Source organism: Dunckerocampus dactyliophorus, chromosome 1 (genome assembly GCF_027744805.1).
Source record: "Dunckerocampus dactyliophorus isolate RoL2022-P2 chromosome 1, RoL_Ddac_1.1, whole genome shotgun sequence".
NCBI classification, from domain to species: Eukaryota; Metazoa; Chordata; class Actinopteri; order Syngnathiformes; family Syngnathidae; genus Dunckerocampus; species Dunckerocampus dactyliophorus.
In genome coordinates, this window is record NC_072819.1 from 21,595,693 (window position 1) to 21,612,489 (window position 16,797).

Genomic DNA, 16,797 nt, shown 5'->3' on the forward strand with positions numbered 1-16,797 from the left:
TTCATGTGTGCATACATTCACCATTCAGTGAATTAGACCACTGTTGGTTCATTCCCATCTCTAATTCTTTGATCTATTCAGTAAATGATGGACTTGTGTTCCTCTCAGGAAGGTGTAGATACCAACCAAAGAGATGAGCTGTGAGTAGAACCTCCCACATCCCTCTGTTTCTCCTTAATGAGTTTTTCATTTGTATCCTTTTCAGGAAAACAACAAAGATGGCAGCCAAACACAAGAGCAAAGAGCAGAACCTTTCACAATGGTACAGGTGTGACAAAATGTATGCATTCACATATGAGGTCGATTACATTTTTTATAATTAATTTGTAAGTGGACAAACTGTAACATATTCTCCAGTTGATTTATGTGTGTACTTTCTATCCACCCTTTTTGTTTTTTCTTTCTTATGTGGTGTGGCTTCTGTTTATCTTCCATGCTGAGTGCGGTCTGCCAAAACAAGGTTAGGAGTAGAATAAGTGACACCTGGTCAGTTTTAATGCAGTGCTTCTTTTTCTACCATTTGGGAAAATGTCTCTCAAGAAGTAGATGATGTTAGTCCCATGGACTAACAGAAGGGCAAAGCATCACCTCAATTCTCTCCTTTGCACTGAGAAAGAACACCACAGGTGTATTAATCTGCTGAAACTGCTCAAGTTGCATTCTGCTGGGACTTTGAACAACAGCATTACCGTAGAGTTTGTACTCAGTACATTGGTTCTTCGCAATCTCTAGAAGAAACACTTACCTGTATATGTGTGTCATGTTCCTTGTTTACAACAGTGAAATCCAGTTTACAGGAAGGACATTTTTTTATTAGTATACCATTAAAAGATCAGCTGAAAGATTTTCCTGAGAACCAGGGTATATGCATTATCAATGTTTTCGTGCTGAGGCCAGTAGTAGGAATGTAATAATGGACATATGTGATGGCACCTTTATCAGACTTTAAAATCTGACAGTAAAAAGATTTTCTGTCTCTTACATTCAATTGTGATGGTGTACCAGTTTTTCAGTCCTCCAAATCTAGTATTTGACCAATTTTATGTTGTGTTAATGAGATATCACCTGAGAGTAGTGATAAGCATGTACTTTTGTGTGCTTTAAGGATCGGATCCAAAAAGCCAGACGTTCTGCTTTTTTAAACCATTCGTTGAGGAGTGTGCCTATCTTTCTCAGGCTGTTTTTGAGTGGCAGGATCCCAGTGATCAGTCCAGTGTGTGTGATGCAGTAGCAAGGCCATTACTCCAGAATTTTAAGCAGTTTAATGGTGAGTATGGCTGTGGAGTCTGCCTTCACCCTGGGATGCAATCAAGGAAAGGAAAAGGAAGCACAAGGGTTTACATATGTCCAGATGAAAAGCCAAGTGACAGAAATCATAAAACCTCAGGAGAAATAGGAGAAATGACTGAAAGAGAAGGGAAGACCACATGGTATATTGGTGCACAAATAGCAATCATGGACAGACACCCCTTGTCTATTAAACCTCTAGGTATTGTTGCTCGAGTTCCAACATATCTAACAGAACGCGAATTCTGGAAGGCACATGAGTGGCAGCACTGGCTTTTGTACTACAGCTTGTCAGTTCTGAAAGGCATACGCCCAAAGAAGAATCACTCTCAGTGGGCATTACTGAGGGCATAAGCATTCTCTGAACTAAATGCTGTGCTGATAAACCACACACACGACGCGTGAGTGTACTTTGTTGGTGGTGTGCAGTCACTGTATGGGAAAGAGCACGACATTCAATGCTCATTCATTGCGGCATTTACGCAAAAGCGTTGTACACTGGGCTCACTCAGCCTTTATGTTTGAAGATTTCAATGGGTACCTTCTGAAACAAGTAAAAAGTAGTCAAGCTGTACCACAACAAATATGCAAACGAGCGGCATTATCCTTGGTAACCAAACTGCACTCCACATAGCGAGAGAGGTTCCCACAAACTCTGTGGTGATCAGTGTTTATGTGCCATAGGAAAATATGGTAATTGCACAGTGCAGAAGTTGGCCAGAGGTTCTCTAATCAGAACTGAACTGAGCTATATGTCCACTGTCCACGTTCCCACAGGCTTTCACGGGGCCATAAATGCAACTCAGATAGTTAGACCATGTATGTCCACAGTCTAGCTCGATTGTATGTCGCCTACTGAACACGGATTACTCTAATTGATCGAATGTTAACTAAATGTGAAGATTGAGTTAATGATATGGGGTTTCTGAGCTGATAAGGAAACATTTGTCTGAACACTTATTAATGTAACAAAATAATAGAAGATGTCAGTGAACAAAATGTACATTTGTTATGTGAAGCATTTTGTAATGCATGGTATCAACATTTATGTATTTTGATGTGAAATCCAAAAGAACAGTTGTATCAGGATTTGCTCTACAGTCAATGTGCTGGATCCCCAATAAGCAGAGTGGAGCAAAGAGTCTGTGCAAAAAGGTTTAATAACAAAAAGAGACTCACAAGGAGTGTAATACAAAAACACAAAAGGTCAAAAGTACAACAGAAAATCCTCCGGGCAAGCCACGGGAAAAATACACAAACGAAAAGCGCTGCTAGCACAGATAGCAGGATACTGAGATACAAAACAACAAAAAACTACATGTACACTGCTGGAACTACCAAGCAGGCGAAACGTACTCACAGGCTATAACCAAAAACACTGCTGGAGGTAACCAAGCAGGAACATGAGACACAAGGTGACCAAAAGGTATGGCAAATACAGAGAGCTCGAGAAGCCGGCAGGAACATGAAACGAGCAAGCAGCATGAGACAATCTGGCAACGAAGAACAGGTGTGTGGTCATTTTCAGTATGTGTTTAAAAACCTGCTTTTTGTCAGCTTGTGGTTTCCCTGTAATTTTATTTTAAGATTATGTTGTAGTTTATTTGCATGTCTCACATTTGTGACACCACAATTACATTTACTAAGTATTTTCTACGATACTTGCAATATTTTTGTTTCACTGATGATTGTCCAACTCATATAAGTTTGATATTACAATATCCATAGTAGAAAAATGTATGCAAAATTACTGTCATATATTGTTGTGTTCCAGGGTACCCATATCATACAAGTTTTATTTTGTAAAAAAAATAATATGGATCTTATATCTGGTTTCATTGTCTGATGCATTACGTACAAGTTACAAACAAAAGAGACAACAACTTTATAAGATTTACAGTATATATATCTTTTTCATATGGGATTGCAATATTTGACACTTTTTGTAAGCAGAGAGATCCTTTTTCTTTCCCATATTGCTTGAAATCTGTAGTAGTTGTAACTTGTACGTAATGCATCAGACAATGAAACCAGATATAAGATCCATATTATTTTTTTTACAAAATAAAACTTGTATGATATGGGTACCCTGGAACACAACAATATATGACAGTAATTTTGCATACATTTTTCTACTATGGATATTGTAATATCAAACTTATATGAGTTGGACAATCATCAGTGAAATAATGTGGGGCAACATTTTTAAGTAGTTTTCTTTTAATTGGGCTCACCTGGTAAACTTATGACAGCTGTTTGAAATTGATATCAGTCATCCAAAGAGCCAGAAGACACAATGCCATCCACAAATTTCACTGAAAACCAAAATAAATATGTTTATGATACTAAAATCCTATTTGCATAATAATTTGGAACACACTGTATAAGTAATGAGTATGCATCTTCTTACTCATAGATGCAATTTGCTTAACATTATTATTATTAAGTGCCGCCTTTCCTATAAAGTAAATCACCTCCTTTTTCCCTAAGGGAGGTATTCTAGTTATTCTAGCCACCAACAAGGGCGGCACGGCGTTTTGCTTTGTACTGTAATTATAGTCTGCTATTAAGTTCATTGCCTCAATACCACCCCGTTTGGAAGCCATGACTACAGAGACTGATTCTGTTTCGTAAAACCCACACAAATCCTTGTGACTTATCTTGCGTATGTGCATGGCTCAGATCAAGGGTACCCAAGTGTTACATTTTGGGTAAAATTTCAAACTCGTGGATAGACCTTGGTAATGTTATAAACATAAACTTCAGACATTGCAAAACACACACCCAACATACCAGAGCTCGAGACATCTTCCATTTCCCATAGCAACCCTCCGAAGTTCACTCTTTCTTAAATGTAATGTACATTAACTCAGTGTCCACTTTATGCTGTTATCTCTGCATAGATTTGACTTTTGTTAGAAAAGTAACTTATATTTGAGAGAGTATCATAAAGTAAATAAAAACAAATGACAAATCTAGATCTTGAGTTAAAATATGGCAAAAATCAAATGCGGACACCGAGTTATGTACATTACATCTTCCATAGTGGCACACAAACTTTCTTGCCATTCTGTAATCTGTGAACACATTACCCCACTACTGTTTTATGTTACAGAGAACAATACAACACACATGCAGAAAGTATTTTTTTTCAACTTAAATGCATTATCATTTCTAAATAAAACATTTGTATCATTTGTAAATAAATTACCATTACAAGATTCTGTGATGTGGTGTCATTTTTTCCCCTTTTAACAAATGGCTCATTCCGGGAGGTTTGACGAAGGAACTCCAACCGCTGGACATCGGTGTAAACACGGTGTTTAAATTGAAGTTGCGAGCGGCATGGGAGCGATAGATGACAGCTAGTGAACACAGCTTCACTAACACTGGGAGGTAGCGCCGTGCAAGTTCCACCACTATTTGTGAATGGATGTAAACACGGCGTTTAAAGTTAAGTTGCGAGCGGCGTGGGAGCGATGAATGACAGCTAGCGAACACAGCTTCACTAATGGATTGTGGATGCTTGGGCTAACGTGTCTGATGCACTGTTCGAGCTTTCACTAAAGCCAGCATCATTTCTGAGGCGCCGCACGGCAACGAGACTGACTGACAATGACGCCAGGGAACCTGGCGTGTTTGATGGAGAACTTGCCCTCCTGTTCATTTGGGATGGACTTTAATGGATTTGTGGATGAGGATTGATCAAAAATAACGTGAGTGCATTGTTAAATACTTCAATAAAGTACAACCCAACTCAGTTTTGCTCTCGCTGGCTGGTAGTAATGATGAATCATTTTGCCCACTTTGCGTGTTTTTTTCGCCGCTTCGTGCACAGGACACGAACAGCTACCTACGAGGGGTAAAGACAACGGCTGTCAAAACGAGTTACACTGCTCGATAAACACAAAATTTGTAACTTACCCGACAAAAAAAATAATTTTAAAATGCATAAAGATCTTCTCCAATATATATAAAAAGGAAAAAATCTTACCTTAGACTTGACAATGGTTGTTAAACCGCCGATTGCTCGTCGAATTGAATGATGCTGCTTATCCGAGGTCGTGACTGAACGTACATAACGCTGACACAAAATGGCAGACACGACGAACGCTGAACGCGTATTTGGCGAATAACCGGCGGAAGGATACAAGTTTTGTTTGGCCCAAGAAGGCACTTTTTATTTTCTAATTCAATATTTACTAGCAATACGCAATTTACGCTGTGAGCTCGAAGTGTACGTACATAACTGGCTTGACACGAAATTTGGGTGTGTTAGACGTTTGTTCAAATAATCTTATTTTACTCTTTTATACGCAAAAAATCACTTTAGTTGCAGAGTTGAGTAATTATTCCATGAATATATACCATTGTAATCATCGTGGGGTTTGTTTTTCCATGGAATTATGTTCTTCAAAATTTTCATTGGGAGGCGGACATGAAGGTTATGTACGTTTCACTAATGATTACACAACAGTTATTTTTTTTACAATGAGAATATTTGAATAAAACACATTAGAAACCAATTTCAGACATCATTCTTTAATTCTAAGTAGAAATCATGACAAAATTATCAGAGAAAATATTGTTTATTTCACAACAAAAGTAGACATGCTTTACATGTAACATTTCAATGTCCAAATATAGACACTTTTTTACAACATAGCCGTGCTAGCGCAAAATAAAAACATGAACAGGCTTAATTTATGGTTTGGTAAGCTTCCTCACTCTATAAACGTCAGAGTGATAGGGATAGTACACATTGTTAGAACAACAATTTCAAATACTACTCAAGTGAAGTTGAAGACAGCAAAGGGTACCCTTGATCTGAGCCATGCACATATGCATTTGATGACTGTCTGTCTAGTCACGCTAATATGTAATCCTGGGGGCATTCTACCATGTAATTCCCTCCTTTTTGGGGTCCCCCAACATCTAAAACAAGCTGAAATGTCCCTAACATCTCCAGTATTCCAGTATGAGAGGACATACAAATACACACGACTGATGAAATACTGTAGATACATGAATTCAGTAAGTGCATCGACATAGTGTGCTGCAGCTCAGATCTCCTGAGTTCAAACAATTCTCCAGCCTCAGCCTCCCAGTAGCTTGGATTAAATGTGTGCACCATCGCACCTGACAAGACATACCATGAAATACTGGTAAAGTATAAAAATGTAATGACAATTTAATATGTATTTATCCCCCCTTTGATCATGTAAGTGATCATGAAACAGGACCAAATAAAACATGAGTATAAAACAGACAGGTGTAAATAACGTCAAAGTTTAAGATATATAGTCCATCACATTCTTTTTTCCCAGGGAGTTATTTTAGTTATTCTAACCATCCACTAGAGCCCAACAGGGAAGTTAAGCCCTTTTTATATAGTTATAGTTTGCTATGTACTTTGTTGCCTCCCTGCACACAGACTTGGCAGACAGCCGACTTGTGTCTCTTTAACATAACACACAACAATCCTTCGCACGCACTCATTCTTCCTGGGGATACGTTTTAATAAGTGAGTCTGTAGCATAAGTATCAGGGCCACATTGAAAAAACAATGTAAATTTTGAGAATAAAGTATATAATAAAGAAAAAAAAAGCAAATTTTCAGGAAAAAAGTCAGAAATGGATGAGAAAAAAGTCGTACATTTAAAAGAAAAAAGTTGGAATTTTACCTTTGCCCAAGGCTAAAGATCACAAGAGTTCCCCCTTTTCATAGCTGTCTCAGACAATGCCTGTTACAAAAGAGTAGTAAAAAAAACCCGAGATTTTGAGAATAAAGTCCAAGAAGTGAAGTTAGGGGCTGAGCTGTCAACTGATAACCACCTGGTGATGAATTGGATCAGATGGTGAGGCAGGATGCCTTACAGACCTGGGAGACCCAAACGTGGAGTGAGGGTGTGCTGGGAACGTTTGGCTGAGTCTCCTGTCCGTGGAGTCTTCAGCTATCACCTCCGGCAGAGCTTCGCCTGCATCCCATGGGAGGACGAGGATATCGAGTCCGAATGGTTCCATCACCAGATGTGGCAGAGGTATCTTGGGTAGTGAAAACACTCCCCAGTGGCAAAGAGTGTGGAGTGATTTTTGATCAAGAACAAATTTTGCTTTATTCAATATTGAAGTATTTCTCACCACCTTTTGTTGTATATTTTTGATAGGAGATTTCCAACAAGAACAAAAACAACATCAGAGAAATCTGGGGCATCCTAATCAGTATCATCAGCAATGATTCCAAGAAAGATGTAGCATTTAACCATCAATGTTTAACTGACAGAAATGCCAAAAATGATAATATTAACAATGTAATAACTACTTTGTAAATATTGGAAGTCTGGAAGAAAGGACCCTGAATTCCTTGTCAGTGGAGGAAGAAGTACGGTATAGAGAGGAAACCCAGCTGCATTTCCTACCTGGCATCACACAAGACTCAAGATGTTTATTGTCATGTGCAACAGACCATTATTTCCAAAAGAGGAAATAATTAATATTGTCAATAAATGTACGTCAGAAACATCAACTGATTGTAATGGAATTGAAATGGAAACAAGGTCATTAATGCGACCAGAAAACCATTGACGGACATCAATAATTAATAATTTTAAAACTGGAGACAAACATCAATTTACAAATTTACAAACTATCAACCAGTTTCTTTAGTAGCAGTAGTAGGAGTACTTTATTAATCCCACAGCAGGGAAATTCACTTGTTACAGCAGCAAGCAAGATACACAAGTAAAGAATGCATCGTGACATAGTGAATACAAAATGGTTCAGGTGTTGTAGAGCCTGACAGCGGTCGGTATGAAGGACCTGCGGAACCTCTCCTTCTTACACCGTGGGTGTAACAGTCTGCTGCTGAAGGAGCTGCTAAGGGAACCCACAGTGTCATGTAGGGGGTGAGAGGTCCATGATGGATGTCAGCTTAGCCAACATCCTTCTCTCCCCCACTTCCTCCACGGAGTCCAAAGGACTGTCCAGGACAGAGCTCGCTCTCCTGATCAGTCTATTGATCCTGCTCCTGTCCCTTTCCGTGCTGCCCCCTCTCCAGCAGCCCACAGCATAGAAGATGGCTGAGGCCACCACAGAGTCATAGAAGGTCCGTAAGAGAGTCCTGCACACACCAAAGGACCTCAGTCTCCTCCGCAGGTGGAGGCGACTCTGGCCCTTCTTGTAGAGGGCGTGGGTGTTGACGGACCAGTCCAGTTTGTTGGTAAGGTGAACACCCAGGAATTAACAGCAACAACGGCAATCGAGTGTTTGCAATAACTTGACAAAAGTCTCTTACAGCGCTGTGGAGGAATTTAGGTTCACTCATTGTCAAATTTAAAATGACAACACAGCTGAACACAACACACAGTTTTTAAATGAAACTTTTTATTATTAAAGGAGAAAAAATCCAAACCTACATGACCCTGTGTGAAAAAGTGATTGCCCCCTTTTAAAACATAACTGGGATTAATTTTGATCTATCAGTCTGGAAAAGGTTATAAAGCCATATCTAAAGCTTTCGGACTCCAGCAAACCACAGTGAGAGCCATTATCCACAAATGACAAAATCATGGAACGGTGGTGAACATTCCCAGGAGTGGCCAGCCAACCAAAATTACCCCAAAAGCACATTGACGACTCATCGAAGAGGTCACAACAGAACCCACAACAACATCCAAAGAACTGCAGGCCTCACTTACCTCAGTTAAGGTCAGTGTTCATGCCTCTACCCTAATAAAGACACTGGACAAAAACGGCCTGCATGGCAGCGTACCAAGACGAAAACCACTGCTGAACAAAAAGAACATTCAGGCTTGTCTAGATTTTGCCAGAAACCAAAAAATCCAGAAGAAGAATGTCTGGCCATCTGTTTGTGACCTCAAGCTGAAACGAACTTGGGTTCTGCAGCAGGACAATGATCCAAACACACCAGCAAGTCCACCTCCGAATGGCTGAAGAAAAACAAAATGAAGACTTTGGAGTGGCCTAGTCAAAGTCCTGACCTGAATCCTATCGAGACTGTGTGGCATGACCTTAAAAAGGCAATTCATGCTCAAAAGCCCTCCAATGTGGCTGAATTACAATAATTCTGCAAAGATGAAGGCCAGAATTCCTCCACAGCGCTGTAAGAGACTCACTGCAAGTTATCGCAAACGCTTGATTGCAATTGTTGCTTATAGTGGCCCAACCAGTTATTAGGTTTAGGGGGCAATCACTTTTTCACACAGGGCCATGTACGTTTGGACTTTTTTTCTCCTTTAATAATAAAAACTTTCACTTAAAAACTGCATTTTGTGTTTGTCATTGACAAATATTTAAATTAGTTTGATGATCTGAAACATGTAAGTGTGACAAACATGCAAAAAAATAAGAAATCAGGAAGGGAGCAAACACTTTTTCACACCACTGTATATTATTTTTGATTATGAATGTTATTTAACTGGGCTTGCTTTCCAAACCTTAACTCCAATTGTAACACATTATTTATACTGCTTTATCATTTTCTTATATTATTTCAGAATTGGTAAAGGTTACATGTTTAATTAGGCCTGTCATGATAATCAATAAATCAATTAATCGCACGATAAATAAAAACTAACTCAATAATTTGGCCGGCCTTGATATGTTGACATGTGCCATGTGACACTTCTCTTCCAAACAGACTGGATGACAAGAGAGTGACTATGTGTCATCTGTCTCAACACCTGGGCACGTTGGTTCTATAGCAGAATGAACGGAGTGAGTGAACCCTCCAGTCATTCTCCCATTCTCATTCTCCCAGTGGGGGGAGGCGGAGCGCTAACGAGGGCACACATTAGTGCTGCAAGTGAGCGTTGTGAGGAGTAACAAACAAGCAAAGGTAAATGGGTGATTCTCCTGAAAGGGGTACCAGCGACTTCGGGGGTCATGACGCACAGATTACAGTGATTTGAAGCTATGGCCATATGAAAAAATAGTGCAAATATCTTGAATAATCAAGGGAAACAGTGTTGAATACTTTCTTCATGCCTGCTGTGTGTGATGTCAATTTCATCCCATTTGCGCATCGTAAATTTGGGACATGAAAAAGTTAGTGACAAAGATGTTAGTGCGGTCATGTTAAAAAGATTTGGAAACGCCGGAGGATGGAGGAAAAACAAACAATTCACTCGGCACAGCATCACGTTTGACCTGCACACACCTCAGCAACAAGCTGCAGCCATTTATTTATAATCACCTGTGAGCGCACCACACTCCAAAAAATAAATTGGTGGTTTAACGTAATTGTATCTTGCCAGCTATATTCCACGTAAACAAATCAAGTTAAACGTGTTATCATAGTGTTATATGAACACAGTGGAGATAAGCTGATTGAAAGTCATGTTAATATTTCAAATCAAATGTTTTGCTTTTAACTCAACTAAAAAATAAATAAATAAATAAAATAAAATAGGGCCGCACGGTGGTCTAGTGGTTAGCATGTTGGCCACACAGTCACAGTCTGGAGATCGGGAAGACCTGCGTTTGATTCTCCCTTGGGCATTTCTGTGTGGAGTTTACATGTTCTCCCCGTGCGTGCGTGGGTTTTCTCCGGGTACTCCGGTTTCCTCCCACATTCCAAAAACATGCATGTTAGGTTAATTGGAGACTCTAAATTGTCCATAGGTATGAATGTGAGTGTGAATGGTTGTTTGTCTATATGTGCCCTGCGATTAGCTGGCGACTAGTCCAGGGTGTACCCCACCTGTCAACCAATGTCAGCTGGGATAGGCTCCAGCATGCCCCCGCGACCCTAATGAGGAGAAGTGGTATAGAAAATGGATGGATGGATCAACTAAAATGTTTGTCCTTAATTAGTCTAATATATTTAACTTACGTTCAGTGTACATTTTTCAGTCAACTTAGCAGAACACAATTCAAACTTGTTCTATGAATTACACTGCAGGCTTTGTCTGCTTTACTAATACAAGTACACTGGGTTCTGTACTTACGAACATCCGACTTGCAACATTCGGAGATAAGAACGCAAGCTGACTGGTCTATATTTTCATGTATTTTGTCGAAAATTGCAATATTTTGTCATTTGAATTTGTTCGAAAATGGCGCTCTACAGTGCTACCGTATTATCTACGAGGAGAAGAAAAGGAAGACCATACAAACTTCCATTGAAAGCTTCTTCAAACGTAGATCAGCTACTCCTGCACCGTCGTCACCAAGTAACTTACCACCAATGCCTACACCTTCATCTGTACCTTTGTCGCCAATTCCTTCCACCTTTGTCGCCAATTCCTTCCACCTCAGTAGTTTCCCCTAAACTACCTCTTTTAGAAGAGTCTTACGACGACGACGATTTGTACTTTTTTCAATATCTCCTCCTCCTCCACCACTACCACCAACGACGTATGCTCGACCACTCCTCTTCAAAGGTAAATAACATTTATCATTACGTATTATTACATCATTTTTATTATTATTGTTTTTTTCATTATTTATCCTCGTTTAATATTACTACTGCTTCCAAACTCATATTTACATACATATGCATATATGTATATATGTATACACGTACATGCAGTACCTATATTATTGGTAAATTACCTTTTTTCGACTTACGAACAAATCGACTTGTGAATGGTCGTCTGGAACCAATTGAGTTTGTAAGTTGGGAACCTAGTGTATTATTGAATGAACAAACTTGGGTTTTGCTAGTTTTACTTGTTTCAATCTTGTTGTTTCAATTAATCTTGTTTTCGTAGATAGCACTAGTAAAGGATTTGTTTGAATGAAATGACAAAGTCCACTAACATGCAAGAAACAAACATGCAAGATCCAAAACAATTTCAACATTTTATTTAACACTTAAATTAGCAGACAGCTACTCCTCCTCATTTTTGCACACGTTTACCATCTCACGCCATGCATTTCTTCAGTTAGCACCAGGCTAAGACCAGCCAGTGACAATTTACATTAACTGTATGCCATGTGAGAAAGCAACCACAAGCAAAACTTCCAGGACCATTTTTACTCAGTTGAAGTCACCGTGAGAAGGATCGTGCAAATGTAAACAAACACTTTTTTATTTAATCAATGCTTAATTGTCAAGTTAAATGTAAGCACCGTATTTACCGCAGTAGTGCTTTAGGTATGATGTATTCACATTCAAATCCTAATACAAAGGCTTCAAGAAAACTTTTTTCGAACCAAAGTCCTGCAACATGTGATAATCACTACAGGTTGTGAACAATCAACTTTTTTTTTTTACCCATTTATGAGCATCACACGTAGAATCAATTTAACATCTACTTTGACATTATGTGACGTTTCACATTACATAAAAAAACATTTATAAAAACACAATAATACTCTGACTCTACAAAATATTCTAGGCTCTTAATAAAAGTTTGGAAAGAAACTACCAAAACAAAAAACAATTGTATTTTTTTTACAATGTTTTTTACAGTGAACACCTTGGTTAGTGTCTTGAATCCGTTCCAGAAGGTCTGACTCTAACCGAAACATGCTCTAACCAAATGCTGCTTCCTGCTTCCATGTATTAGCAAGCTAATAGCATGCCAACAAGGACATTTTGTGATTAAAAATACATTAACACAGTTGGATTCACGCTGTGTATTAATAACATGACAAGACACGCAACATATTGTACGCTAACTGAAAAACACGCTAACTGAGGCATACGCGAACTCCACTGTATTCCAAAATAATTAAGCATCAAACTTTGATATTTTGATGGCCCATGTAAATCGAAAAACGACAAGAACAAAGACTGAGAAAAACAGAAAAAAAGAAAAACTGTTATGTTATTCCGATTAACATTTCAGAAGAGGCATTTATTGTAATAAATAATGGTCTTCCACTTGTATAGCGCTTCTCCACATTTACCTACTGATGACGCAGCATCAGGAACACCTGGGGGTTCAGTATCTTGCACAAAGATACTTCGACATGATCACAGGAGGACGAAGGATCGGACCCGCAACTACTCTACGACCTGAGCCATGCCACCCCCACTGTGTGGTCATTGTAAGATCTTTCTTGTCACAAATGTTCATGTAGTGCAATCATTGTGTAAATGTTCCACCTACATAACAAGGTACATCATTGCATCCTATAGCATTTTCATGAAAAATACAGTAGCCTTATAGAACACTTGCTTACCTCTAAATTGAATCTTCATAGTCAAACAACCCGAACTTTGCTGTAGCGTTGCTGGAGCGGTGAAAAAAATTCATCACCGCTCGTAACCTTTCACCACCGTTTAACAGAAGTTGGACCCCGTTAAGGCAACGCCGTATATGCTCGGCCACCGCTGATGGTCCCTCCCACCGCTCCGAAAGTGTTGAGCTGCACAAAATATTGTGAGCGGTGAGGAGCGGGCAGTTTCCCACCACGGCAAAGTTCATCACCGCTCCAACAACGCCCAGTGAAAGTTTGGCGACGCTAGACGCAAGTTCATGGACGCTTGGGTCCGCTAGGCCAACGCAGAAATCTTGAACGCGGGACCACTGCTGCTTCGCCAGCTTTGCCCGGGCGGTGATTAAACATTGCACAAACTTTGATGGAGCGGTTGTAAGCGTTTTACGAGCGGACACGGGATTGCTGGAACGGTGTCAGGCGTTGAAGCAGCGATCCATTGCGGTGATGAACTTTGGTTCGGCGTTGGTATGGAGGTGTCGGAGGGGGACCAGAATTTGGCTATAATTACGGGGAGAAATGGACCAGGAGCCCATTTGGAATAGCCGTTGAGTGTATATCTAATTTGCTCAAAGTTACAGTAAAACTGTACTACCATGGATGCTGAGAGACTTGCTGTGATTGGTGCACTAGTCCAGCAGCAGAATCAGAACCTCCTCAGATTGCAAGAAGCTGTTGACAGAAGGAGAAGAGAGAGAAGAAGGAGAGACAGAGTTGTGTGGGTCAGACAGTGGATACTGAGAAGGCCTGAACATGGACTGTATGACAAGCTGATGGTGGAGCTGAGGAATGAGGATCCACGAGCCTTCCAGCACTTCATGAGGATGCCACCAGCCCGCATGCGCAGAACGCCGCTGTATCAACGCTCTCGTCACCGCTAAACCAACGTTTGCTACCGTTAAACCAACGCTAAAGCAACGCTGGCTTCAGCGGTGCACCGCTAGGACAACGCCCGTGTTTTCGATTTTTTCCCCATTCTGTGCGCGGTGACGAGCGTTGTCGAAATTCGGCCCCCTCTTCCTACCGTTCAAGGAACGCTACAGCTTTAAAGTGCTGCAAAAACTGGCAGAATGGCAACATTATATATGCTGACTGCAAATGTGAGGATCAGTAAAAGCCCACATTTAAGGACAGTTTTAGAAAGACAAGTACAAATTAAGGACTGGAAGGATCCCCACATCCACATTTCCTGAAGTCACATAGTCTGCACCCAGCCAATGAAGCTTGACAGTATTCAGTTAAGTTAGAAATAAGGCAGAACAGGGTATAACAAACCTAATCACACAGCAGAAACCCACACGCCTCTTCTCCACCCACTACAGAGCAAAAGAGATTAGAATGTACTTTCAGTTTTTTCACACGCATGCGACCACACCTATTGCGTGTGTCTACACTTAAAGCTGTAAACAAGTAATAACACTAATAGGAAAGCTCTGTTAACCTCAAGAACAGTCAAACACAGTCACGCTATGTTCAGAATTTGACCTTTGGACATTTTTCACAGGGAGCCAGAGGGTGTTTTTTTAAATATTTTGAAAGGAAGTTTTGACGGTAGACTTTTAACGATGCACTTGCCAAAAATTCAGCTGTTTGTGTGGACTTACAACAGTGTGATTAATGAAGGTTATTTACTTAGACAGCTATGGATGTGCAGAACATGACAAACGCAAAATAAGTTATTTTAACCACAAATACACACACACACGAGACGAGTCAGCGCTGACACACACATACGTATATACACAGAGCTGTTTTGCTTCTCAGAGAGATGACTTTATGTTATTGCATATGGTTTGTCCGCAGTTTACTGTATATGAGTCAGGCTGGGGGGTCAAACACAATTGCACGGGGCCAAAACTCAAAGCTGGCTTTAGGTCTCGTTTTCAGCATCAATATGCAGAGGATGAGCTACAGGTTTTAGAAGATGAGCGGACAAGAAGAGAGGGTGAAACATTGAGCAGACGGGGGCTGAGAGAGAAAGGACCAGCATGCTTTGGTGGTATAAATGTGGAGCTTGCAGAGCCATGCCGACAGAAATCAAATGTTTTTGCTGCATTGAGTGTTACCATCAATGGAAAGGCATTGTATATAAGGCAAGGAGGACATTGCTCCAAGACACTGCATCACAACAAACAAAGAAGCGCTAACAAACCCTGCAGTGGTAAAAACGTTTTTCCACCTCCCCAAAGTCAACTGGAGAAGACACACCAGGCCAGCTAAATCTTTGAAGCATATAACTCCCAGCTTGGTGGATAGTCTTCAGTTCACTCATGGAGATGTGAGTAATTTCCTTACAGCTTAAAAAAAGGAGTTCCACCTTGTGAATTTAAGTACCAGGAGTTTTCTTTTGCTGATGTCTTCCACTGTTTCGGATGCAAGAGAGGATCTGCTTGATTTGGTCCAAAGAACTGTGCACTTTGCTATGCTAGCCCTATACAAAGCCTTGGCTTCTGGGTTAGATATAAAAAATTTCTCTACACCAGAAGTGGAGATGATGTTTATTGTTTGAGAAGCACACCTGTGGTGTGCGGGGAGAGACAATTTCGGCACCAATACCATCATAATTATGCCTACCACAAATTCTCCTGCACGGCAATGCTGCCTTATTGCGCTCCAATGAGCATCTACCAATCCAGTCACAGTCAATCCAGTCACTCCCATATAACTTCTGTTATTCGCTGTCCAAATATCAACAGTAGTTGACACAAACTCGACATTATTCATCGCAATCTTGATATTACGTTCCATTTCAGCATACTCGTTCTCCAGGTAGGATGAAAATGATGTTTCGTGAGGAAGCTCGGCAATGACAGTAGTGGGGATCTTCTGTATAATGGCACGAAACGACGGTGTGTCAACATGTCCTCCACGATGTACCGCGCAACCGACCTCTTCAGCTCCCCTCCACTTACTGATTTTCCACCAAAGTCCAGTTTCTGTTGTTTGAGTGGCGTCGGATCTGCTGCACTCTTAGCTCTCCTTTTCGCTCCATCAGTAGGAACTTTCACCGTGAGCTTGACGGTGCCGTGCTGTGAGTCCAAATGTTTCTTCAATTATTGAAGGCAGATAACAGTTTGTCTCCAGGACAGAGCATACAACCAACAGTAATATTCCTGTCTTTGTCGGACACAAACGCGAAGTAATGACTGTATTTACACGAAGCAAAAGCCGAGCTCCCTCCTGCCGCCATTGTTGTTGACACACGTCACTCGCCGCTGTCACAGCTGCAATTATGGCTTTCTATTTGTTGAAAAATAGTAACACAGAGTGGCTTTGGATAAGTAACTTCAATCAGATTACTAGTTTTGAAGTAATAACGCT